Raw genomic sequence first — 26,752 nt, 5'->3', positions numbered from 1 at the left:
ATTGTATTATTCTTAATATAGAATCAGTTATATATCTCCCTTAGGTTTTCAACTGTCATACTATAAATTTTAATTTCTTTATATATATACATATACATATACATATATATATATATATATATATATATATACACACATTTGATCTTCTATGATTTAGACGTGTGTGTGTGTGTGTGTGTGTATATGGAAAGTTGATTTATTTTGAGAGAGAATGTGCACGTGAGTGCGAAAGGAATGTGGCAGAGACAGAGGGAGGGAGACAATCCCAAGCAGGCTCCAATATGGGGCTCCACGCAGGGTTGCATCTCAGGAACTGGGAGATCCTGACCTGAGCCAAAAATCAAGAGCCCAGGCGATTAACCAACTGAGCCACCCAGGTGCCGCAGTTCAATTTCCATCTTAAATTACATCTTTTAGCAGGGAACTGACACCTGAATTCTCAGTATGTCTCTTCCTCTGTCATCCCTTTACATCTGAAAATATCTTAATAGTGCTTTAAGAATCCTTATCCTGCCATACATTTCTAAACTCACACCAAATGCATTTTGTAATTAGAAAGCATGATTCTATTATTTTTTTTATTTTATTGTTGCTGTTGACAAACCTGTTATTTTGATTGTTGATCCTGTGTACTCATTTATCTCTCACTTCCTCTAGTTGCTTTTAGGTGAAGTTTGTTTAGAACTTGTACCCAACTTTTAACTGGGTCATTTTCCAAATATTAAGTTTTAAGAGTCCTTTGTATATTTTAGTGAACAGTCTTTTATGAGATGCATCTTTTGCTAATGTTTTCTCCAAGGCTGTTTGTCTCTTCATTCCCTCAATAGTACCTTTCACAGAGCAGACATTTTTAGTTTTAATGAAGTCCAACTTAATGACTTTTCTTTCAAAGATTGTTCTTCTGGTGCTGTTTCTAAAACATCATTGCTAAATCCAAGGTCATCTAGATTCTCCTATGTTATCCTCTAGGAGTGCTATAGTTTTGTATTTTACCTTTAGGTCTACGATACATTTTTGAATCATTTTTGGGGGTAAAATCTGTATTTAAATGTTTTTTTGATTTTTTTTGTTTTAAAAAAAATCGCCATCATCATCATTTGTTATTTCTTTCTTTTTATCTCTGTCTCACACACACTTACCCATATACCCCTTACTGTAGGATTACATAATATCTCATTATAAGTACCTCTAGCAAACCTTTATCTTTGCATGCTATCTATGTTGATATTTACTTAGTTCTTATAAGCATACACATTCTTGCCTACTTTAGGTCCTTTTCCCCATACTTTAAATATTTCCCCCATCTCTACCCCCGTGGATGTTTAAATCTCCTTCCTCAAGGTAGCAGCAAAATTATTTCTTCTGGAAACTTTTCATCAGTTTTTTGTCTATGCCTCCCTAACTCATTCATATGGCACAAACACCCAACTACCTCTTATAGACAGATGTACAGAATGTCATGTTTATTCATGCAGTTTACTAATTTCTGTCCCCTCCACTAAAAGATAAAATACCTAAGTATAGAAACCTTCTTTTCATGTTAGTATTTTGATTGATTTGTCATTGTATCTCAAGCACTAGTACAGTATATGACATATATTATTTTCTTAAAAATATTGCTTTTATAAAAAAAATTAGTAACTATTAGGCCCTTTGGCTTTTCTTTTGCAGTTAGGATAAATGTCTTTCAGTCATGGAGATTTTCTGTGACCTTTCAAACTAGACGTAATTTCTCATGTAAACTCTCTAAATGCCATTAGTTTACTTCACGACATCTATCACACTAAAACACACACATGTGTGCGCGCGCAGGGATCAGATATATGCAGTTTACCAAAATAAACTCAATTGCCCAGACTATTCCATAAAGGGAACTAGATAAATATACATTTTAGTCTGGAGAAATAGAGGAAAAATAGAAAAGAATGAAGGAAGAAAGAAGCATCAGGGAAAGAGCAGAAATTTTCAGTAAATCATCAGAACCAAATTTAATTTTCTCCTTATGACATTCTACCTGTACATGCTTAGGCAATTTGCTTAATGTCTTTGATCTTATCTTAGAAATATTATTAAAGATTAATTTATTTAATGTCAGGCAGATAGTAGGTGTTCAATTCTTTTTATCTTATTTTACTTCCAATACTTATTTCTGGAGGGCCTTTACACACCCACACTTATATTTTTATCTACAACTCTTTTCTTCCACTATACAGAAGGATAATTCCCAGAAATTTATCCTGGTATTGATTTACATTCTGAATTACTAACAACACCATAATCAATATTAACTCTTTTGGTTAAAAAAATTATCAGGTCATTAGTAGATGCATCGTATAACAGAATGAAATATAAAGATAGTACAATTTTGGTTGAAAGCAGGAAGGGAGAAAGAAACAGCCTTGGGAACAAAGTAACCTCCAAGGAAGAATGGTCTTGGGAAGGTATTGCATCCTGGAATTACAGACAGATAACATAAAATAATAAAGGCATGGAAATTATTAAAAAAAGAAGTGTGGAATGTATTATCTCACCATTTCAACTAGGATTTCTCAATAAAATCCAACTTTCAGCTATTTTCATTGTATTCTAATTTCCAAATATATATTTAATCTTATTTTTAACTCTGATACATTTTTGTTCCTTGAACATCCTCCCACCTGTTTGTATGAAACACACATATACACACAAACATACTCCCTTGCCATTTGGAATTTGATCATATAGATTGTCTTAACACTATGTAAATTTACTTAACAAATGAATTTACATAGTCTGTTACATGTGTTGGAAATGTTATTATATATATATATATATATAAATGTTAATATTATTATTATTATTATTATTATTATTATTATTATTATTATTATCTTTGCTCTTTTTGGTAGCCCATTATAGTAATTATAACATTTAGTGTTTATATGCCTATGAATATCTACTACTAGATATAATCTCTCTAACAGAATAGACTATGTATCATTCTCAATAGCTCTCATTTTAATATCATACACATAGAAAATATTTAATATATGGGATGTAATTAAATTGTGTTATATTTGAATTTGTTTTGATAAGTGTCTCATGTACTTTCTGTAAAAATTTTTATTACCTAATATTTGAGGTTTATTTGAATTTACAGAAAAATTGAAAGAATGATAAAACCTAAGTTCAACAACAAAAAAAAAACAGTTAAGATTTTGCACCCTATTAGGTTTTGATTGATAGGAAGATACACAAGATTTTGCTGAAGGACTACTGGATTCTGTGAGACAAACACAAGACTCTTGTTATCAGTACCAAATTAGATTCCAACTGAATTAGCCACCAAATTTTAGACTTTGGAAACTCTGGACTTGTTGGCATGTCTGTGGAATTATGACTAATATTTAGCAAGACCTTTAGATTCACTTAACACTACTTTGCCAAGAAATGCATATCTGAAAGCTCTATTTCAGACAAAAATATCCCTTTCCAATAGCATGAATCCATTTTAGGTAATCCAAATTAAGAAAGGTTAAAGACTGTAGCTTAGGGGCGCCTGGGTGGCGCAGTCGGTTAAGCGTCCGACTTCAGCCAGGTCACGATCTCGCGGTCCGTGAGTTCGAGCCCCGCGTCAGGCTCTGGGCCGATGGCTCGGAGCCTGGAGCCTGTTTCCGATTCTGTGTCTCCCTCTCTCTCTGCCCCTCCCCCGTTCATGCTCTGTCTCTCTCTGTCCCAAAAATAAATTAAAAAAAAAAAAAAAAAAAAAAAAAAAAAGACTGTAGCTTAGAGAATTAAGAAAGGGTTAAGGTTAGCATAATGAATCTGTAAGTATGAAGGACAGACAAGAACTAAAACAAGCAGGGAGTTAGAATAGGAGGCAGTCTCAGACAGCTCTTGCACCTGCCTGATGATGTTAAAATAGTTCCATTTAGGTGAAGCTGTTAATTTCAGTCACCATTACCCCTTTTCTGAGTTGCTACATACAACCATTTTTCATTTTTCATTCAACCATTTTTCATGTATTTGATTTTTCAAATACATGAAAATCCACAACCCCCAACAAAATAGTATTGTCCATAGTTATGCGATTGTCTCCTATTCCATGATTGTATCCATATTCAGAATACCGGCATACATTCCAGTAAATGCACATTACTTTAATAAAAACATTTATATATGGGTAAATCAGAAGCAGAGATACAGGAGATTTAAGTTACATTATAAATATGGGTCATTACGTGTCACAAAAGGTGACATATTTAACAAGTTTCGCGTGACAGAGGAACATTACAACTTAGAATTAGCTTGACTCTTTTTTAAGTTTATTTATTTATTTTGAGAGGGAGAGAGAGAGAACGAGTGGGGAAAGGGCAGAAAGAGACAGGGAGAGAGAGAATCCCAAGCAGGCTCCATGTTGTCAGCACTGAGCCCCATGTAGGGCTTAAACTTACCACCCTGAGATCAGAATCTGAGCAGAAATCAGGGGATGTTTAACCAACTAAGCCACCCAAGTGTCCCTGGCTTAAATCTTATGGAGAGAGTTCTGTAGGTAAAAGCTGATATATAGATGATTCCAGTAGTTAAGGAAAGAATGAGGAAAAAAAAAAAAAGATTCACCATCACAATATACAAGATGATGCATAAAGATTGAATTATCTTAATTTTCAGTTGCATTAAGTCTTTTAGGTGACTTTGATGCCACATCATAAGTAAATAACTTCTTCAGGACTTGGTTTCTTTAGAAGAACAACGCTGAAAAGTGAGAAAGTTATCACCTAGTCTAGACACCAGCCTAAAATATTTCAGTAGTTACAACAAATTCGCTTCAAGGGGACCTATTTTTTAAAGTTTTTTTTTTTATTGTGCTTGCAAATTCTTCAATATATTTAAACACAACCTTGAATATATAGTTTATGAATATGAAAAAATATTTAATGACTATTTTTTCCCATCAAACTATAAAAAGGCCTCACATGGAAGGTGAGGACACTTCTAAATCTTCTGGATTATTCATTCAAATAAATATCATGCCCAAAGTGAGCAGATATTGACTCATATAGAAGTAGAGGTTTCTACAGCACAGGAACTCCATGTTTCTGATAAGGAATTTGTATTCTCTTACCAATTATTGTAAGAGTTGTACAGATGCCATATCCCTCAAATCATAGCTCAGGTTTGAGATTATATAAATGAATATTGCTAAAAGATGTTCTAAACTGTGTGCAAAAAGAAGAGTAAAATATCTTTTCTCATTTTAAAACATAGGATTTCAAAGGTTCATGTCACTTATTAAGGTGAAGAAGTAAACAACATGATTAACTGTGTTATAGTATTTCCAATCATAATGAAGGAATTAAAAATGAGTAAAGTGATACTGAGAAGCAATGTCCTTGCAAAGTCTTGCATTTATACCAAATAATAAATAGTGCAAGATTTTTAGGACTAAACAGCAATAATTAAAAAGAACAGAGGTACATTAGGCACAATGAATTCCAAGGTACTAATCTCTACTTCAGCTTTGGAAGAAAATTAAATTTGTGAATTAAATCTAAGCTTAAGGGTTTAAATGTTATATTTTCTGTCAAAATATGTTTCATTTAATTTAAAGTACTACTAGGAGACTCCATAAAGATTCCTTTAGAGTGTTAGTTAAATAACTATCACAAAAATCACTTCTTTGGTAAGCAAATATAAACACCTAAGGAAAGGGAAAGGTATTAAGTATTTTCCAAAATACACAGTGAGAGGATAAAGAGTTTAAGAAATCAGTTGAGTAATGTTTAGAATTCAAGTCTATTGAAAATAGTGGGATAACCACAGGTGAATTCGCCAAACGGACCAAATTAGGATATAAAATGTTGGATACGGATGCCAATGATCTGGGCCAGAATAGAACTATGCTAATATTGAACTTCTTACTGTCCACTGCAGATTGAGTGTAAGCTAGGATTGAATAGAAGGTGTTAGATCAGCCTGTACATTGTTTTTGTTCAAGGTCTCACATGAAACAACTTCCACCTTTTCTCCTGAGTCATAATGTATAATTTCAAACAGATCATGGTACACACCATGTAAGAGGTCAACTTCAGATTCTATCTCTGAAATTCAATCTTAAAAAAGGCAGATTAATGCAATTATGGACTTAGAATTTTCGCTTGCCTTTATATTTATCATAAATTTATAAAATACAATCGATGTAAAATGAAAAAAATAGACATCATCATAATAACTACTAACTATAATTGTATGATCATTATGTGCCAGTCACCATGCCAAATTATTTATGTACATTATCTAATTTAATAATCAATCATGTCTCTGTGTTGCGTTATACTTTGAGATATGTACTTTCATTATCACTATTTTTCATAGTGATAGAGGAATCTGTGACTTATGAGTAAATTATCTAAGGTCCACAAGATTTGAACCTAAATAATCTTGACTCCAGAGGCATTCCATACCTTTTTATTAATTTATCAAATAGCACATGCTGTTTATATAAAAACTATAAAGAGTAAAGAAATGTTTACTAGAGGATCTTCCATCTTTAAATTCCGTTTTTCAGGAATGATTAAAATAACATTTTGTTTTACACTCCAGTAATTTAATATACCTATCTATCTGCCCCCATACACAAAATTAGCATCCTGTTTTATGTATCAGCGCATCAAAATGTTCTATTATATTGCTATTTTTGTAGACTGTATATTTATAGGATAAAAAAAACTTAGTATCTTACAATATGAAGTCCGAGAAATATTACCAAACATTTTTAAATATTTATTTTTTACTCTCCATTGGCTTTCCATTTTCTTTGTTCTAAATTTTTAATTAATAGTTACAGTTACTTATAATGATTTTGTGCCTGTTTAGTTGAATTTTGTCATTTGGTAATATTGTTTTACCTCCCCTTTCCCCAGAGAACAAGCTCCTGTATAATTGAAATGTCTTCATAATAATCCATAAACACTCAAGCCAACTCCCCTTCTTCCCTTCCCCTACTCAATTCTGTATTTTCTCTACAAAGACTTCTGGAAATGAGTATTAGTATAGAAAAGGCTAAGTTCAGAATGATATTTTACTTCCTGGTGGTTGCCTTTCACTTTTTTTCTGGGTACTTTTTTAAAGTTTATTTATTTATTTTGAGACAGAAGAGAGAGAGAGAGAGAGAGAGAGAGAGAGAGAGAGAGAGAGAGAGAGATGGGGGGCAGGGGCAGAAAGAGAGGGAGAGAGAATCTCAATCAGGCTCCTCAGCGCAGAGCCCTACGCAGAGTTCAAACTCACAAACCGTGAGATATGACTGAGCTGAAATCAAGAGTCTGACACTTAGCTAACTGAGCCACCCAGGGACCTTGTCTGGGTGCTTTTTAGTTGAACTTAGTTCAGTAACGTTATTAAGATATAGATCAGTATAATTCCCTCAAATTATTAATTTGATAACTTCATTCAATGTCTTTCAGTTGTTTTTTCTCTTTATTTTCCATTTCAGGATCACCTATTATGTGTGTATTGAATTTCTTTGGCCATCTCTATGCTGCCTCATGAGATGTATCTGGCCCTAGGGTTAAGAATGTGCATTCTAATGAAAGCCTGATTAGGTTTCAGTGGCACCTCCATAATTTAGTTGCTGTGTGACCACAGAATAATTTAATCTCTCTGAGCCTCAGTTAATCCACTGAGTTTATCCACTGTAATACGAAAATAATAACATAATTTTCCTCAGAGGCTTTTCATGATGATTAAATAAGTTAATATATAAGGTGTTTAGAACAAGGAAGAAAATATGCAAGTTTTAGCTATTATTTCCTCTTCTCTCTACTTCATTTATATTCTCTGTAATGACTTTTATTCTCTTATCTTTCTGTATTCAACTTATTTCTCCAAATATCTTAATACTAATAACTGATTTTATAGTCTGTATCCTAATACCAACACTTTCAAATTTATGTAATGATTTTATACTACACTTGATCTTAGCCAAAAGGCCGAGAAGCGATTGAATGATTTTATTACTATTTTGTTGTTGTTCATAACTACGAGGGCAATGTGCATTTTTTCTATCTTCTTGTAATTTTAACCTCTTGTTGCTTGTTCTGTTTAAATTATTTATAAAAAGAGGGGTGCCTGGGTGGCTCAGTCGGTTAAGCGTCTGACTTCAGCTCAGGTCATGATCTCGTGGTCCATGAGTTCAAGCCCCACGTCAGGCTCTGTACTGACAGCTCAGAGCCTGGAGCCTGTTTGGGATTCTGTGTCTCCCTCTCTCTCTGACCCTCCCCCGTTTATGCTCTGTCTCTGTCTCAAAAATAAATAAACGTTAAAAAAATAAATTATTTATAAAGCGAGCTTCTTTTTCAGTAATTCATTTTAGATTGTTGAAAAAATTTGACTAAAATATATACATTTGACTTATATGTATATTTAACTTGTATCTCTTGAGCCTGAAATTCACAAATCATCTGTAATTTTAAATGTTTCTCTTTTAATGTGTGTGTCTACTCACAGCTACATATGTATTCAGATTTGATTTGGGGCATTTCAATTTCTTTTAGTTTCAACTGTTTTTGTTTGTGTGTTTGTTCAATAATTGATGACAGATGAACATAGGTCACTGAGCCATTACCTGAAGGTGGAAAAACAAGTACTTTATATTGTAACTCTTCTGATTCAGATTTGGTTTGCTGTTGAAAGGAAACAGATAACCTGGACAAAAGTTTGAGGTGGTTCATTTTTATGCCTCTCAACTCACAGGGTTTTTGTATGCTACTTAGGAATTAATTTTTTTTTACAGAGAGAGAGAGGGATACTGCGTGTGAGGGAGATGGACACAGGGAGAATCTTAAGAGAGAGAGAGAAATCTGAAGCAAGTTCCACACACTGCACAGAGCCCAATGGGGGGCTCGATCCCACCACATTGGGATCATGACTGACCTGAAATCGAGTGTTGACCACTCAAACAACTGAGCTATCCAGGCACCCAGTAATTAGGAATTTTTAAAATCAAATCCAGGTGACCCTGGGTAGCAGCCTTCAAATAAGGCCATTTTTAGACTTGTGTTCTTCTTAATGACTCACTTCCAGTAAAGCTTTCTTTAAGGAGCTTTAGGTCTTGGGATGAATATAGGTCTTGGATTATGTCTTCAATATCACTCTGTGGTAAGGTACAAGGACACTACAGGAACAAACAAAAAACTAAGTCACAACCCCACAAATCTTACTTATTCTATTTTTAAAATAATTCTCTTACATTACTATTTAAAAAATGAAGAATTCTCTTAGATTACTATTAAAAAAAAGACTTTACTCAAGAGAATCCTCTATTCAGGAAATACAGATGGGATGTTTTCCCTTTTTGCATTTTTTTGATCATTTTGAAGAGTTTCAAGTTAAGAGTTGACTAAGCATGTCTTGAATCTATCATATTTTACTGAAAGTTGCTTAAGATAGTTTATTGTCTTTTTAAAAACATACCAAAAGCAACATTTTTAAATGTAAACAGCATAGTAATAAAAGCTTTATTTCTTTTGGATGTTGCACCACAATGATCTCTTTTGTAGATGAAAATAAATGATTGAATTCAGAACTACACTGTTGCCCTGAATTAAGACATAAAGCTATAGCAGGGCACCTGGGTGGCTCAGTCGTTTAAGTGTCCAACTTCAGCTCAAGTCATGATTTCATGGTCTGTGGGTTCGAGCCCCACATTGGGCTCTGTGCTGACAGCTCAGAGCCTGGAGCCTGCTTTAGATTGTCTGTCTGTCTGTCTGTCTCTCTCTCTTTCTGCCCCTCCCCCACTCTTGCTCTGTCTCTCTCTCTCTCTCTCTCTCTCTCTCTCAAGAAAAAATAGATATTTTAAAAAAGATATATATCTATAGGTATTCATATAACAATTAGATTGGGGTTTATTCTATGATGACTCTGAGTGAATATATCTCTATATAATATTATAATATTGTGTGTGTGTGTGTGTGTGTGTGTGTGTGTGTGTGTGTCAGTGTACTTGTATCTCTGGCCCCTGGGAGCAAGATGTGAAATGTTTATTGGTCTTAGCAGAATGGTTTTGAGTACATATTATTTTTACAGTAATTTCATTATCCAGGATTCTTCAGAGAGATAGAACCAATAGGGTGTGTGTGTGTGTGTATGTGTGTGTGTATATGTGAACATACATAGAGAAAGAAAGAAAGAAAGAAATGGTCAGAAGGAGTTAACTCATGATTCTAGAGCGTGGCAAGTCCAAAATCTGCAGAGTTGATACCCAGGAGAGCTGACACTTCGGTTTTAGTACAAAGGCCAGTAGACTGGTGACCTAGGACAGCCAGTGTTCCAGTTCGAATCTGAAGGTCATCTGCTGTAGAATCAGATGAAGTCCAAAGGCAGTGTGCTCCAGGAATTCTTTCTTGCTTGGAAGAGTTTTGTTCTATTCAGGCACTTAACTGATTGGATGAGCCCTAGCTATATTATGGAAGGAAATCTACTTTACTTAAGTCCATCAATTTAAATGTTAATTTCATCTAAAATTACTCTCACAGAAACACTCCAAATAATATTTTAGGTGGACAAAATATCTCTGGGCACCCACGGCTAGCCAAATGGACACACCAAATTAACTATCACAATTATCTTAGATATTGGAATGAACTGCCAGTTGATGAGAACCTTAATAATATTTACTGGTTGTGTTCTATCATAAATCAATGAGAGAACATAAGAAATAATAAAATTCTTTTTTTTTTCCAAAACGGTGTCTATAAAAAATAAAAGCCTAATTGAGGGAATAGAAAAAGTAAAGTCTGTATATAGATATCAGCCAATTTACAAATAGTCCTACTCAAAATTGGCAATTGAAGTCTGCTCATGTGGGAGTAAAATCTATTCTATAAAGAGATTTATATATAAATATCTTCAAATAGACATTCATTTAAAACAATTAAACATTGCATTTATTGTTCAAGACCAATATATTCTTTATCAAATTCACTGTGTTTGAACTTACTATTTTCCAATTTTAAAAACATGTCTAAAAAATAAAATTATGTTTTTTTAAAGGCCTGGAGGAAGTTTTTCCTTTATTTTAGAAAACCTCAGCTGCTAAATTTTTTTTCAGCTAACTGTTGGACAATCTATTTATCTATTCAATTTACAAATGAAATAGTTTCTTTTTTTTCTTTTTCTTTCTTTTGTTTTCTTTCTTTCTTTCTTTCTTTCTTTCTTTCTTTCTTTCTTTCTTTCTTTCTTTCTAATGAACTAGTTTCTAAATATGGCTTTTAACATCAAGAGATACTGGCAAGGAACAGAGGACAATATTAACACACCATGACTGTTATTTATCTTTACCAAATTAATGGTTGATTAATATCTAATTGATTATATAAACGGAGTTGATGTTAAATTGGCATCTAAGCCATCTGAAAAAATGGCAATTTATTTCTAGGCTTTGGTAACAGAAGTATTTGGAGAAGGTCACACAAAGTATCTTTTATTTAGCTCTTCTAAGGTTGATTTTTTTAAGGTTGATTTATTTCATTGAGATATTCAGAGAATGAGGTGTTAATGAAACACTGTGTTTCTTGTCAACTTCCATATAGTGCTTACTATGTGCTGAACAAGTGTCTCAGTAATTTTTTTTTCAACGTTTTTTATTTATTTTTGGGACAGAGAGAGACAGAGCATGAACGGGGGAGGGGCAGAGAGAGAGGGAGACACAGAATCGGAAACAGGCTCCAGGCTCCGAGCCATCAGCCCGGAGCCTGACGCGGGGCTCGAACTCACGGACCGCGAGATGGTGACCTGGCTGAAGTCAGACGCTTAACCGACTGCGCCACCCAGGCGCCCCGTCTCAGTAATTTTTTAAAGCATGTTTAGCTCAGTACTTTTTATAGGATAACATTTTTAATCCTTACAGTAAATCTATGATCTGTAGTAGGTAAATGAGTCTTAGAAAGTTAATTACTTCCCCAAGTTCATTGTGGTAGTAGGTGATGGAGGCATGATTCAGTAGTTTGACTGCTGAGTCTGTGTTCTTAACCACTCCACTTTACTACTTCTACATCACAAGGCACCCATGAAACATTATTGCTAACAGTTCATATTATATATGAAAGAGTTTGTTTAGTATGGTATAAGATAAAAAGATACAAAAATAAATATGCCTATATACCAAAAAAGATAAATGCTTATGCATATATAGCAGGGAAATATAAAATAGTACCCCAGAGAGAAACTATGTCATACCATCATGAGATTAGTAAAATCTTAAGAAAGTAAAATAACATCAAGTGATAGCAAGGATGGGATAAAATCATATCATTTATTCACCTTTAACAGGGATTTAAGATAATGCAAATCCCGTAAAAAAACAACTTGGCCTTTCTATTAAAATTAGATATGCATATAACTTCCATATATTCCTTTGACTTCTGACTGAGCCCATGGTATATAACCCACAGAAATTCTTGCATTTGCCGGAATTATTTTCAATTTTTTCCATCAAATTTCCAATGTAATACATTTCAGGAGGAAGAATTTTTGTCTTCAGGGAGGCTGCCAGAAATACTTCCTGGTGTAATTTCAGGAAGACAGGTCATGGTTTGCCTCCATAGCAGGTACAGGAAAACTGCTAACAGCTTTGTTATTTCCTGATGTTGTATTTGGACATTTGACTTGCTTGGTGGCAGAGAAGCTTCTGGACCCTTTATCAGGAGATTTTCTCTAGTTCTAGCATATTTTACTTAACACTGACAAAAATGCTGGCTTTCTAAACTCTGCTCACGTTCTTTTAAAACTGTCTTCTTTTAACTTTACGTATGAGACAGACTGTCTACAGCAGCAAAAAAACAGCATGTTCTGAGGACAAAGGGTGATTTAAAAAAATGCTTGACAGAGAATACCTGATAATGCCAAGCAATATGCTCATTAATGAAACCACTTTATAGACTACTTAAAAAGCAACTTTTGTATAGGAAGTTTAAAGCACTTTGCAGTAACCCTACAGATGTTTGTAGTATTAGTGTGAACTCAGTGACAAAATTTAAATAAGGAATGAAAGGGACGGGTATAATACACACGACAAAGTGGGAAATAAATGTTGCACGTACTGAATTCTAATTTTAATTTACAACAGAAAAACTGTGGTGACACTGGAGCAGAATGGCAGAGCACAGAACTTGGAATCAGAAGATAAGCTTTCAGCTTCTGCTTTTATGGCTTGGGCATTTGTGCGCCAAAGCCATAAAATGGTGGCAAACACTTGGTGCAATCACTTATAGTGCACATATAAGCCCAAGTTATTTGAAAATTAGAAGTACTATACGGTTACAAAAGAATTATTGGTCAACTGAGATCATGATTTATATTACAGAGGAGTGTTTGCTTTTGATTCAATTTTTCATATCTTTTCTTTTTCTAGGTATAGATCAGTAGTGGGTCAGATATATGTATTCTCTAATTCATGAACATTTAAAACTTTGATTAAATGTGTGGACACAGCATAGAATTCACTTAATTATGGCATGTGGTATACATAATTCTCATAAGTTCAATCTTTCATAACTTATTTTGAAAAATAAAAAAAAATACAAGATGGATTCATGGATAGTAGAAAGAAGGACAGGTGTGTGATAGAGTAAGCATGTCGATATGTAGGTAGTGAATATGCAGGTGATTATTATACCATTATCTCAGCTTTGCTGTATGCTTGAAATTTTTATAATAAAAATTTGGGGAAAAAGGAATATGTGGCTCTTGTGAAAGTTAAAATTGCCTTTGTTTTGACTGAAATCCCGAAAGACAGCTTGCTAACAGAGAATGGATAAAAGAACAGGTTGCTGACGTGGAGTGAACTTCCTTTCAGGGAGCAGGAGAAAATAATACAAATTAATGCATGTCTTTAATTTTGCTGATTGCTTGGAAAAGCTTGCAGACATTATAAACCCTCCTTAGATGTGTACTTGAGTACAAAAATTTTAAACAGGGTAAGTCTATAGGAAGGCCTTAAAAACTTAACGTAATGTGGAGGAATTATTTGATGTAGAATTTCTGACTCCATTTAAAGTCTGCAATTATTTAATCAATCAACCCACATGCTATCTATTTTAAATATTCTATGCCTACTTAAAAGATGCTCACATTTTATGTTGTCATTTACTGCCTTCTAAATCATTCTTGCAATAGGCACTTTGTACCATAAAATTACTAGAAGGCTCAACTTACATTTTGCTTAAAATCTTAAGTACAATTACTTCTCTCAAAAGCAATAAACAAATAAACAATCAAAATAAACTTTAAACAAAAAAATCTAAATAAGAAAGGAGATGAAAAGGAAGCGGAAAAAAGCAAAAAGGGAGGGAAAGAAAGAAGATGGTAGGAAGAGAAATATGAGATTCTCCTTAGAATAAAAATGAAATAGCAAACCAGTAATGTTTAGATGGCTGGACAATTTAACACTTCTATTTTGGGTTCATTTCACTTGAACTTACATTCCAATTTAAGGCTCAAATTCTGTATTGAGGATCTTTATATTTTCTTAACTCTCTCCCCCCATTTCCTCTCAAGATGTTTTTATAAGTTGGGGTGCCTGGGTGTCATTCAGTTAAGCATCTGACTTCTGCTCAGATCATGATCTCGCAGTTCGTGAGTTCAAGCCCCGTATGGGGCTCTGTGCTGACAGCTCAGAGTCTGGAGCCTGCTTCAGATTCTGTCTCCCTCTCTCTCTGCCCCGACCCTGCTAGCACTTTGTCTGTCTGTCTCTCTCTCTCTCTCTCTAAATTAAATAAACATTAAATTAAAAAATTTTTAGGGGCACCTTGGTGGCTCAGTCAGTTGAGCGTCCAACTTCAGCTCAGGTCATGATCTTGGAGTTGACGAGTTTGAGCCCCGCATGGGGTTCCTTGCTGACAGCTCAGAGCCTGGGCCTGCTTCGGATTCTGTGTCTCCCTAGCTCTCTGTCCCTCCCCCTGCTCATGCTCTGTCTGTGTCTCAAAAATAAATAAAAAACATTAAATTTTTTTAATTTAATAAAAAAATAAAATACTTTTTTAAGTTGATTTTTGGATATCACACAAAATGTATGTATTCTACTGCAGTGGGTCAAGGCACCTGGCTTTATCTTTTCTAAGTGATTCTTTTATATCTCAGGTCATTCTCAAACATTGACTTATGACACTTGATCTCATTTTGTTAGCTTGTATCCTGACTTTTGAAGTATTCATGATTGTTGTTTCTGTTCTCTTGGCCCACTCAGGCTTGGTCCTTCATCCTTTCCTTCCAGTTCAACCCTTATGTTAAGGTTGCCTAGGCCCACCTCCTTTATAATAGTGCAGCTTCTCTGCAACCCATGAGGCAAGTGCCTCATCCCGTCCATGGCTTCAGCAGTTGACTCCATAATTATTGTTACAGAATCACCTCACTTCACACCAAAGCAACGTTATGGCAGGTGCACATTTTTTCAATTGTCACCTTTTACATATGACTATGATACCATTCTCATGTTACAAAGGGACTCCATTCTGTATGAAACACTCTGTGATATTGTTTCTTCCAGAATCCAAAATGAGAAGGCCACATGCCCATCTGCTTTTAGCTTTCCTCTCTTCCTGAGGTGTCCATCTTTTCAGTAATTCCCACTTTCTTTTTGGACCAAAGTGCAGAAATGGAAAACGATGAAAGTCTGGTTTTCTGATACAGTTTTGTTTTTAATCATCCAAAGCCCTCTCTACATCCCTCACCAGCATGAATCCTTTTTTTTTTTTTCTTTTGTTTCTAAGCAGAATCCACACACCTCTGTGGCGTAATGGGGTATGAAGGTCTTGTTTTAAGGGTGATAAGATTGTAATGGATGAAAAATCAATGAAGGAAATATATCCAGGAATTTCACAAAAATATTAACACTACAACTAAATTATTTATCCTGTATGTCATGATTTATAAAAATAAAAACAATTTATAGAGGACAAAACTATTATGTGCCAATCTTATCATCTTTTTTCTTCATATTTATATCAAAATAATGTAGAATACATTAATGTAAAATAATGTAGAATAATTCAATTTAGATGATCAATAAATATATTAAAAAACCAAAACTATTAATTCAAAATTCAAGAACTCAACATATTATTTATACTGTGCTGACAAACTCTAAAGTAAAATCTGTGAATTCCAGTATATGGTCATTGCTTTCTTATCAATGAATATGTTGTCCTTTCCATTGGAAATATCAATTTACCTAAGTTGCTTGTGCACCTGCTCTCTGATTCAATGATTCCATTGATAGAGATATACCCAAGGAAAATGGGTACATGAGTTGATCAAAAAAAAAAGATGACACCATATGATTTCACATATATGTGTAATTTAAGAAAGCAAACAAATGAGCAAAGAAATAGAGAGAGAGAGAGAGAGAGAGAGAGAGAGAGAGAGAGAGAGAGAGAGAGAATGGCAAACCAAAAAATAGACTCTTAACTATAGAGAACTGATGGTTATCAGAGGGCAGGTGGCTGGGGGATATGGGTGAAATAGGTGATAGGGATTAAAGAGTACACTTATCATGATAAGCACTGAGTAATGTATAGAACTGTTGAATCACTATATTGTATACCTGAAACTAATATCACATCGCATATTAACTATGAATGTTAGAATTAAAATAAAACTTAAGAAAATCATTTTAAAAAGATATGTACACAAATTTTCCTATTAGCTTCATTCCCAATGGCCCCAAACTGGAAGTAAACCAAATGCAAATGAGTGATAAGAATGTGGCATATGCCACATTGGTTAATCTCACAAATATTATGTTTAGAGAAAGAAAAAATGTACATGCTGTGTAATTCCATTTGTATGAAGCTCAAAACATGGATAAAGCTAGTTTGTGGTCATAGGAGACAGAAAATGTGTTATTTGTGATATGTCAAGGAAGGTCACTAACAAGCCTTTCAGGGGTGCTAGGCATGTTCCATAGTTTGATAGTTCTATAGTTTGGTAGTTACATGAGTATCTACATACTTCAAAGTAAATACTTACAAATTACTAATTTTGTACTTTGAACACTTCACCATGTTGTTATACACCTCCCCTCCAAAAAAAGAAAAACATATTTATATATGAAATAGGCTGTAAACTTATGTGTTCTTGTTTTTTTTCTGGAGGAAAGGTAAGTTATATTTCATACCAAAAAATATTAACTTTTTTCCCTAAAATCTTAGTTATTCGCAGCATAATCATATTAGTATTTGAATTTATTGCTGCCTTCCCTTTCTCTTTAGATGTTATTCATGCCAAGAAGACTGGCATGTGAAACTAAGTGAAACTCATAGTGTTTAGATAAATACTTAACCTTACAACCCACAATAGGAGAGCGTATGGAAATTTCAGGGTCGTTTGGGCTAGTGGATGTATTTTCATGAATGTTGCTCTTTTCATGTTCTAGTTGTGTGAACTGGAGCACCTCTTTTAACCTTGATAGAGTATCCTTTAGTTTTCTCCTCTGTAAAACTAAATACTTTTAATACCTATTGTACAGGGCTGTTTGAGTTAAACGGAATAATAGATTAAATGATTAAATAATAGATTAAATGCTTAAAGAGCAAATGATAAAATGCATCACCTAACATGTAGTCAGTTTGTATCTGTTAAATATCACCCCTGCATAATTTCAGACATAAGTGGAGTGATGTGGATAAAGGTGAAAGTGGAAAGATAAATAAGACTCAGCCTCTGTTCTTTGTCCATTTATAATCAGTCACAGTGAAACTAGGACACACAAGCCTAAAGATATAGCAAAATAGTTATACAAGGAGTGATACAAAGCAGTAGGGGGATTAAGCGTAGAAGAGTTTCTTTCCTTTGGGGCTCAGGAAAGATCATCTGAGGGACAAATACATTTGAGGCAGGCTTAAATATAATCAATGTTTACAGAGGTACATTATGTAAATGCTATATGTGTAGGAATGCAGAACATGTCTAGGAACCATAGATTTAGCTCAAATTTACCATAAGTAGTTAATACAGATAGTAAATTGTAGATACAACAATAGAAAGTAAGGTGGAATATGTAGGTCACAGGTGTATTGTAAAATAACAGAAGTTCCATATTATGTCAGTGGAAGAAAATAGGTCCATACGTATTTTGTATATGAAATAACACAAGTGTTATCATTTTCCCTCCTTCACTACAGAATGTATACTGAGGATGTTACTTACAAATACAGTAAAATACTAACAGCAGTACTGACAGTGAATTTAAAAGGATGCAAAACAATTCTTATTTTTTTTTTTAATTCTTAAGAATATAAGCAATTGGCCCTCTTAGAAATACAAGAAAACACTTGTCTTTCTAAGACAGATTTATTTATTTCTTTATGAGGAATAAACAGTCTCTGGAAAGAATCTGGTGAGAGTAAGAGTTGACTGTTCTTCTATAGCCTGAATATTTGTGTCTTCCCAAAATTCCTATGTTAAAACCTAACCACTAGTGAGATGGTATCTGGAAGTGGTGCCTTTGGAAAATCATTTGGTCACAAAAGTAGATCCCTCATAAATGGCATTAGTACACTTATGAAAAAAAACCACAGAGAGCTCCCTTGTCCCTTCTGCCATGTGACGCATGCCATGAGGACACAGCAGAAGAGAGCTGTCTATGAATCAAGAAATGGACTCTCACCAGACACCAGTTCTGCTAGAGCAGATGGAGAGTCCATCATGGACTTTCCAGCCTCCAGAACTGTGGGAAATAAATGTCTGTTGCTTAAGCCATCCAATCTGTGGTATTTTTGTTATAGTAGCCCAAAGGAAGTAAAACAACTGCTAAAATGGGGAGAGACTTACTACCTGGATTTTCTTTTAGACCCAGGTGAATAGGATTCTCCAATTTCTAGGGAGATCCTATTTAGCAAGATAAATTGCTATCTATCACAGGAGACTGTGGAGCCAAAGACTTTAAGACTCATATATTGACATAGATAGGACTACACTTCCTCTGGAGTCCCTAAGATAGTAACAGCCTAGCTCTGAAGCTAAGATCTCTCTGTGTTCTGTGATTGGCCTTTTTCCCTCTTGCCTTAGGTTCTACCCTAGTATCATTCCCTCTTCTCTTCCACTCACCCTTCCCACCCTCTCCACGTGCACACTCACACACAAACACATGCATACGTATTTTGGCATTTTGATGCTAAAACTGTCATTTGCTATTTGCTCAATATATCTAAAAATATAGTTTAGAATCAAAAGTTAAATTTAACTTATTTCTTTAAAGTCAACATTCTGCCTATTGGAAGACTGCAATTGCTTTACTCCAAGTTAGAAATATTCTTTTAAAACAATGGTTTATTGAAGAATTACTATAGATGCTCAACATTAGAAATATGAAGAGTGCTGCTGCAATTCAATTGTTTGTGAACAATCCTGATGAGCATTTATCAGTCTGATCTAAAAGCTATTCCAGCAATTCATTCCTTTTCTTACATAGATACTGAAAAGATATTACAGACATCTTGAAAACTAGTGATTTGAAATGCCTTACTAACATGGAAACAGTTAATGCTAAGAAAAAGAAGCATGAATATTTGACAATAATGATGACTATGTTTTTGATTTTTCTTCATGTTACCTTTATCTAGACTAAATCTCCATAAGTGGATCTAAGTTTTGTGAGCATTGAAGCCTATTAAATCATGGAACCCTCCACAAGAATATAAAATTATAAACACAAATTTAGGTACAGGGCTTTGGAATGACCAGTACAAGTGAAAGATTTTGAATCCTAGGTTTTGTTAGATTCAGGGCAAAATCATCCCAACACATCATCTAAAATAGGAGCAACCCATTTCTGAGTACACACAAAATTGTGCTAATGTTTTCTTAGATTTCCTCTGATAAAAAATTTATGAAGAACTGTAAAATAATAATACATCCTCTTTTTTTTTTGATAGAGGTCAGGTCACCTGATCACAAGGAATTTGAATCAAATATTTTTAAGGCGAAACAGTGTTTATTCAATGGGTATCTAGCCTTACACACATCAGTGTTCTTATCTTAAATTTCTTTTTAAGAGATGCCTATTCTACATATTTCAATAAACAATACATTTCATTTTTATTTATTATTCTTAGTTGTATGTGACCTCTACTTGTTATAATTTTTGTTTTGTTCTCTTTTAATATACATTAAAATTTATATTATATATTTCGTTTTATATTTTGTTTCTCTCTTAACACATAGAATATTCTGTTTATTTGACCAATTTCCTGAACATATGAACTCTTGAACTCATATAAAAACAAGACTCCTAGGACTACTATCTGGCTTCACTACATGAGTCTGAGACAAAACAAAACAAAACAAAAACAAAAACAAACGAACAAACAAAAATCACCACCACTACCATCAACAACAAAAAAAACCAACTTACTCACTTTTAGTTGGTTTTTAAATTTTGTCCATTTCTTCTACACCAGAAATGTCTTCATTCTTTGTCTGATCATTACATCAAATCAACCCTAGGCAAAAGCTTTTTCTGAATTGAAACTGAATTCAGTTCTTCTACTTCTCTGTATTTCAATGCTTCATTCAAAATTGTACTGAAGAGAGGATTTAGGCAGCTTCCTTAGCTTGTATCTTCTTATCGACAGTTTTTCATTTTCCTCTCAGTTAACCCAACCATTATTCAAAAGATATTAAAAACATAGATAGTTCCTCACTGACAAGCCACCAAGGAACCATATTGAGCTCATTCATGAATACTATTGAATTCTCACTGAAATAAAAATAACTATTGCAACAAAAATAATCAACAGAGTTCATAAATATGTGTCTTGAGACTGAACTGATAGTCCACATGATCTGCATTATTTAAAATTTACATATATTTATAAATACATAAAAGTAGAGGTATGAAAATCTTGGTAAGAACTGAGACCTTGGTATATATTGGCCAAATCTCCTGCTAGTATAAAATATTTGGCAAAGTTGGGTCCATTTACTCTAAATAATGTAAAATGACATTTAAAAATTATTTTAAAATGGATGTGGTATTTTGTATTTAAAAAATCCCGGACAATATCACTACCTGTGCAAAAAGAGCAACATTTAATAAAGGTTAAACAGCTTTCTTTGGCAAATGGCAAATTACATTGATCTCATTTCAATTTAATTTAATGTAATTCAATGAGTATAATTAAGCATTATTTATTTCACTGAACTGCATGATGGAAAATTCGTATAATGCAGATTCTCTATCATCAAGAAGACTGCATATTTTGAGTACATAGCTTATATAAATCAAAAATAAAACAGAATTTTAAATAATATTTAACAGATGCTTGAGAAGTACACATTTTTTAAATCATTTGCTACATAATGTGTAAGAACACTGCAAGCTAAAAATGAGAATCATCACTCAAAATCACCAATGTGACAAGATTTCTTTTTTTTTGTGACAAGATTTCTAAATATCTGTGTTAAATACTAAAATCATATCTAATACTGAAACAGATTTTGGATTCATACACATAGCTCACTAACTTTATTATTTCACTTTAATTGAGACACAATTGACATATATAACATTGCATGAGTTTAAGGTATACAACATGTTGATTTGATACATGTTCGTATTACAATACGATTACCATGGTAGCTTTAGCTAAAACCTCCATCCTGTCATTTAATTATTTCCTCGTTGTGATGAGGTTCAGATGTAGTCTCAAAAACTTTGAAGTATATAATATAGCATTGTTAACTATAATCGCAATGCTGTGCATTAGATCCCCAGAACTTTTTCATATTTTAATTGGGAATTTGTACCCATTGATCAACTTCCCCACAATTCTTCTATTCTCAAGCCCCCAGTAACTACCATTCTACTGTTTCTACAAGTGCATTTTTTTTAGACTCCACATACAAATGATATCATATACTGTTTGCCTTTCTCTCACAGAATTACCTCATTTAGCATAATGCCTTTAAGGTCCATCCATATTGTCAAATAGGCAAGATTTCCTTCTTGCCCCCGGTAATCCATGCAACTACTTTACACTTTTTGATTAGAGAAATCGAACAATTTATAATTATGATATGCGAGAATTTACCACTGCCATTTTGTTCATTGCTTTCTGACTGTTTTGTAGTTCCATCGTTCTTCTTTTCCTCTTTTGTTGCCTATCTTTGTAGGCTGATTTTCATTGCTGGTACGTTATGATTCCTTTCTCTTCATTATTTGTGAATTTATAAAGGTTCTTTCTTTGCAGTTATATAAGGTTTACACAAACAATGTTGTAGATTTAACAGTCCATTTTATGCTGAAAGCAATTTAACTTCAAGTTTATACAGAAATTACCCTCCCTCCTCCCATTTAGGTTTTTAATGTCACAAGTTACCTCTTTTTTATATTGTGTATTCATTGACAAATTACAGCAGATATAGTTATTTTTAATAGTATTTTCTTTTAATCTTCATAGTTTGTTAGAGGTTAACCCACCATCATATTACAGAATAGTTTCATGAATCTCAGAATGTATCTTTACTTTCATCAGTATGTTTTATTGTTTCATATATTTTCAGGTTACTAATTAGTGTCTTTTCATCAAGCTTGAAAAACTCCTTTCAGCATTTCCTCTAAGGCAGGTGTAGTGATGACAGACTCTTTTAGTTTTTGCTTATCTGGGAAAGCCTTTATTTTTCCTTTATTTCTGAAGGGTAACTTCACCATATAGAGTATTCTTGGCTGGCAATGTTTTTAATTCAGTACTTTGAATGTATCATCACCCCACTCTTTCCTGGCCTCAAAGGTTTTTCCTGAGAAATCTGCTGATAGTTTAATGAGGGTTCTTTTGTAGGTTAAAATATTTTTTTCCTCTTTCTGCTTTTAGGATTCTTTCTTTGTCTTTGAGTTGTGACAGTTTCATTATAATTTGTCTTAGAGAAGACCATTTTGGATTGAAATAATAAGATGATGTATTAGCTTCATGAACTTAGATGTCCAAATCTGTCCCCAGGTTTGGGAAATTCTGTCATTTCAGGACACAGCAAGAAAGCAACCACACCCAAGCCAGGAGCAGAGCCCTCACCAGAAACCAAACTCTCCAGAACTTCCTTTTAGATTTCTAGCCTCAAGAACTATGAAGAAAAAAAAATCTCCTAAGTCACTTGTTCATGATATTTTGTTATGGTAGCTTAAGCTAATAAACACAGAGCACAACAAATAATTTCACTTCTATATGCATTATGTTCAAATGTAAAGAAATCCATGTTGATCACATTGTATAAAACCTATTTGTGTGATAGAAAAATCCTTCACTGGTAATATTTATCAATGAATTACAAAAAAAACATCATTATGCCATAATTGCATTAACTATTATATATGATAAATATTATACTTTATATTAAATATAAATTCATTTAGATATCATTTTTAACTATTTAAGCTTATTTTTACTGTACACTCTTATTTGTCATCCTTTTTTTTTTTTAATAGGTAATTTCGCACACTAAAGAGAATATATGGGATATTGAAAAGTACAAATTGGTCATGTTGGTACACAAGATTAGGAGCTAGAAAATAATCCAGTGTAATGTCAGACTTTTACGACCTCATTCATTGAAAATATAGAACTGATTATTAGTTTGTGTACAGGAAAAACAATAGACTTAATTTTAGGATTTGGGCTGTGATAGCATTATAATAGATTTTCTAAGGCCTAAAGATAAGAAAATTGCCTCAAGAAACGATAAAAACTTATATTAAAATCTTCTCAAATCAGAATTATAATCATATGCCCTTCAGATATTCTAAAAATAAATATTAACTCAAACCACTCTTCTCATGCTTTCATATATAATTTCAGCTTTACATTTTATACCAATATTTTTAAAATCAGTAAAATAAAAAAATAAAAAGCTATCAAATTTAACTATGAATTTTGGAAATTACCTATGGTATTATTTAGGGTATTTGGTACCTCTGAAGATTACATTTTTTGGACTAAGTTGAGAAATGTGCATATAAAACATGAATTTTGATCAATTTAAATATTCCTGATTTATTCTTGTCCCCAGTTATATGTGTGCAAAAGGACAAACAGAAGTCTGACTAATGAGAGAAATGTCTTTTGCAGCTGAGACAAATTCACAGAGCAATACTTCTTCCCGACTCATGTTTTACCAGTCCAGAGAAGCTGTGCCAATACCAGTCATATTCTATCATCCAGTACAGGGATTGCAATAAAGCTAGAAGCCTCACCCAGGATTAGATAATGTTTGGGGGAAACTTTCTTATCCACTGACCCTGCAAGGAATGGCATAGAATGCAGAGCAAGAATCCTGGCAAGCTGTGTGGTGGTTTGTGAAAACAATCTGTTAGCTCAGAGAAAAATAGATGCCTCTGGGCCAAACTCTCTGTGCTTTTTTGCTCTTCTCTCCATATCCACCGTCTCACAAGATAGGTCAAATTCCAGTGCAAGGCATATGAAGCAAGTTTTAGGTATTCTGTTGGTTTGATTTTTAAAATCCCACAGAGAATATCAAATTAATAATTAAATTTACTTTGCCTTTCTCTAAAGAAAATTGTATATTTTTTTCTTTCACAAATATTATATAACCAAAGATATCCAAAAGCACAAAGCAAAATATAAACTCTAGCTTTGTTCCAACGAGGTAAGCAGTTATCAGTTTCTAAAAAAATTTTTTTGGAGAATTTTTCTTAAAAATACACATCCTCATTGTAAATGAGATGGGAACAGGAATGCCATATGTTAAGGGTATCTGAGGAGTCTGACTATTGGGTTTGTACACAATGGCAATGACCAAATACCTACTTTACTTCTATGAAGGCAGTAAAACTGCATGTTATTAGAAATAATGACCAACAAAAAGAGACTCATTTAAGTGAAAGTATTACTGTAAAAAAAATGGTGGTCTTCCTTCTTTTTTGGTGTTCATTCATTTTATTCCTATCTGGTATTCAACATAAGTATATTAATATATCATATATACTTATATAAACATATATAAACATATTAAAATGGATATCTAATAAGCTAGTAAAGAAATACATTAGTTAGCATAAGAGTACTTACATTTTATGTAGAAGACAGCACAATGTTTGACAGAATGGCAATAAAAATAATAATGGTATTACAGAATTTATGAACAGTGATAGATTTGGATGGCAGATTTTCAGGCTCATGTCATGTCTTTTCATGCAACTGCTGTGTATGTTGCCCCAGCTTATGAGTATCTCATGATTCAGTGAAGAAACATGGCATGAGTTTTCTAACAAATTAGCCAGTAGTATTTGACCCCATTTACTTGTGTACACCACACAGTGTGTTTTGTGATATTTGATTACTGAGAATAACTACAATGTGGTCAAGACTAAGAAGAAATCACTTGAAATAGTAGATTCCTCCCTAGTTATCTTGGTCATTTTTTTCTCATGGGAAAATGTATTTATAATGCAGTCAACCACGCTCTAGCACAACTGAATGCTAGGTGGAGCTTGCCCCTTCCTGCCTGCCTGTCTACCTGCCTTCTTTACTTCCTTCCTTCCTTCCTTCCTCTCTTCTTTCTTTCTCTTTTTCTTTCTTTCTCTTTTTCTTTCTTTCTTTCTTTCTTTCTTTCTTTCTTTCTTTCTTTCTTTCTTTCTTTCTTTCTTTCTTTCCCTTTCCTTTCCTTTCCTTTCCTTTCCTTTCCTTTCCTTTCCTTTCCTTTCCTTTCTTTTTTAATGTTTGTTTTTGAGAGAAAGAGAGGGAGAGAGCAGGGCAAGGGCAGAGAAAACAGGGGACAGAGGATTCAAAGTGGGCTCTGTGCTGACAGCAGAGATGAGATCATGACCTGAGCCAAAGTCAGATGCTTAACCCACTGAACCACCCAGATATCCCGCTTGGCCCCTTTGTTTAGCATGAGCTGTGTCATATACAATTGTGTAAATTCAAGAATTGCCTACTATGCCCTCCTGCTTTCATAATCACATTTGTTATTTCCTCTTCACCCTACACTACTTGTAACCCAACTTGCCACACTAAAGAAACTGTCAGATAATTAATCAATCAATTAATTAGTAATTAATAAACTAATTCAAGTCGAGGTGTCAGTGTTTCAAATGGTTAATCATATATTTTGGATACTGGTCCATAATCAAAAGAAAGAAAGACATCTTACATGTGTCATTGCATGTTTTTTTTCTCAAAGTATTTTTGAGCAAGATGAACTTCATATCAGTTTGATCAGTGTTTTCCAACTCCAATGTGCATTAGGGCGTTATCACTTAGAGGACCTTTTAAAATCTGACCATGAGACTCATCCAGAGACTCTAGTTTGACACATATGGGGTACGGTCTGGGAATCTGTGTTCATGAAGCATAGCCAGGATTGGAAACTACTGATTAAATCATAGTTTTGAACAATAGCAACTACAACAAGTTAATGCAACTACAACAAGTTTACATATTGATTATTATTCTAATCAATGCGCCCCTTGCCCCCAAAAAGAGAAAAGTCACACTCCAAGTAACAGTGGCATCCTGAGTCTAGGCAAATGCAGTAGTTTAGGAAATGTTTTATTTAACATTCAGTGTACCTGCTCCTAAAAATTCCAAGCAATTTTTGTTTGTTTGTTTTAATTTTGCTTCACAGCTGAGTATCATTGTATTATTCTTTGAGGGTTCACTTTGTTCTCACTGCTCATCTGTATCATGCTCAACTATTTTCTGTAACTAGAGAAATCTCAAAACAGGTGTTTAAAAACACTGCTATTTTCCATTTGGCTCACAAAAGG

The 26,752-nt window shown here is 33.6% G+C and overlaps 1 pseudogene; it reads right to left on the bottom strand.

Moving 5' to 3' along the window:
• Positions 1-7,912: 7,912 nt before the first annotated feature.
• Positions 7,913-7,979, bottom strand: LOC131513354 (U2 spliceosomal RNA; annotated as a pseudogene).
• Positions 7,980-26,752: the final 18,773 nt, after the last annotated feature.

This window comes from Neofelis nebulosa, chromosome 5 (assembly GCF_028018385.1).
Source record: "Neofelis nebulosa isolate mNeoNeb1 chromosome 5, mNeoNeb1.pri, whole genome shotgun sequence".
Classification (NCBI taxonomy): Eukaryota; Metazoa; Chordata; class Mammalia; order Carnivora; family Felidae; genus Neofelis; species Neofelis nebulosa.
The sequence above is the reverse complement of the archived record's forward strand: the minus strand, read 5'-3'. Positions and strand labels throughout refer to the sequence as shown.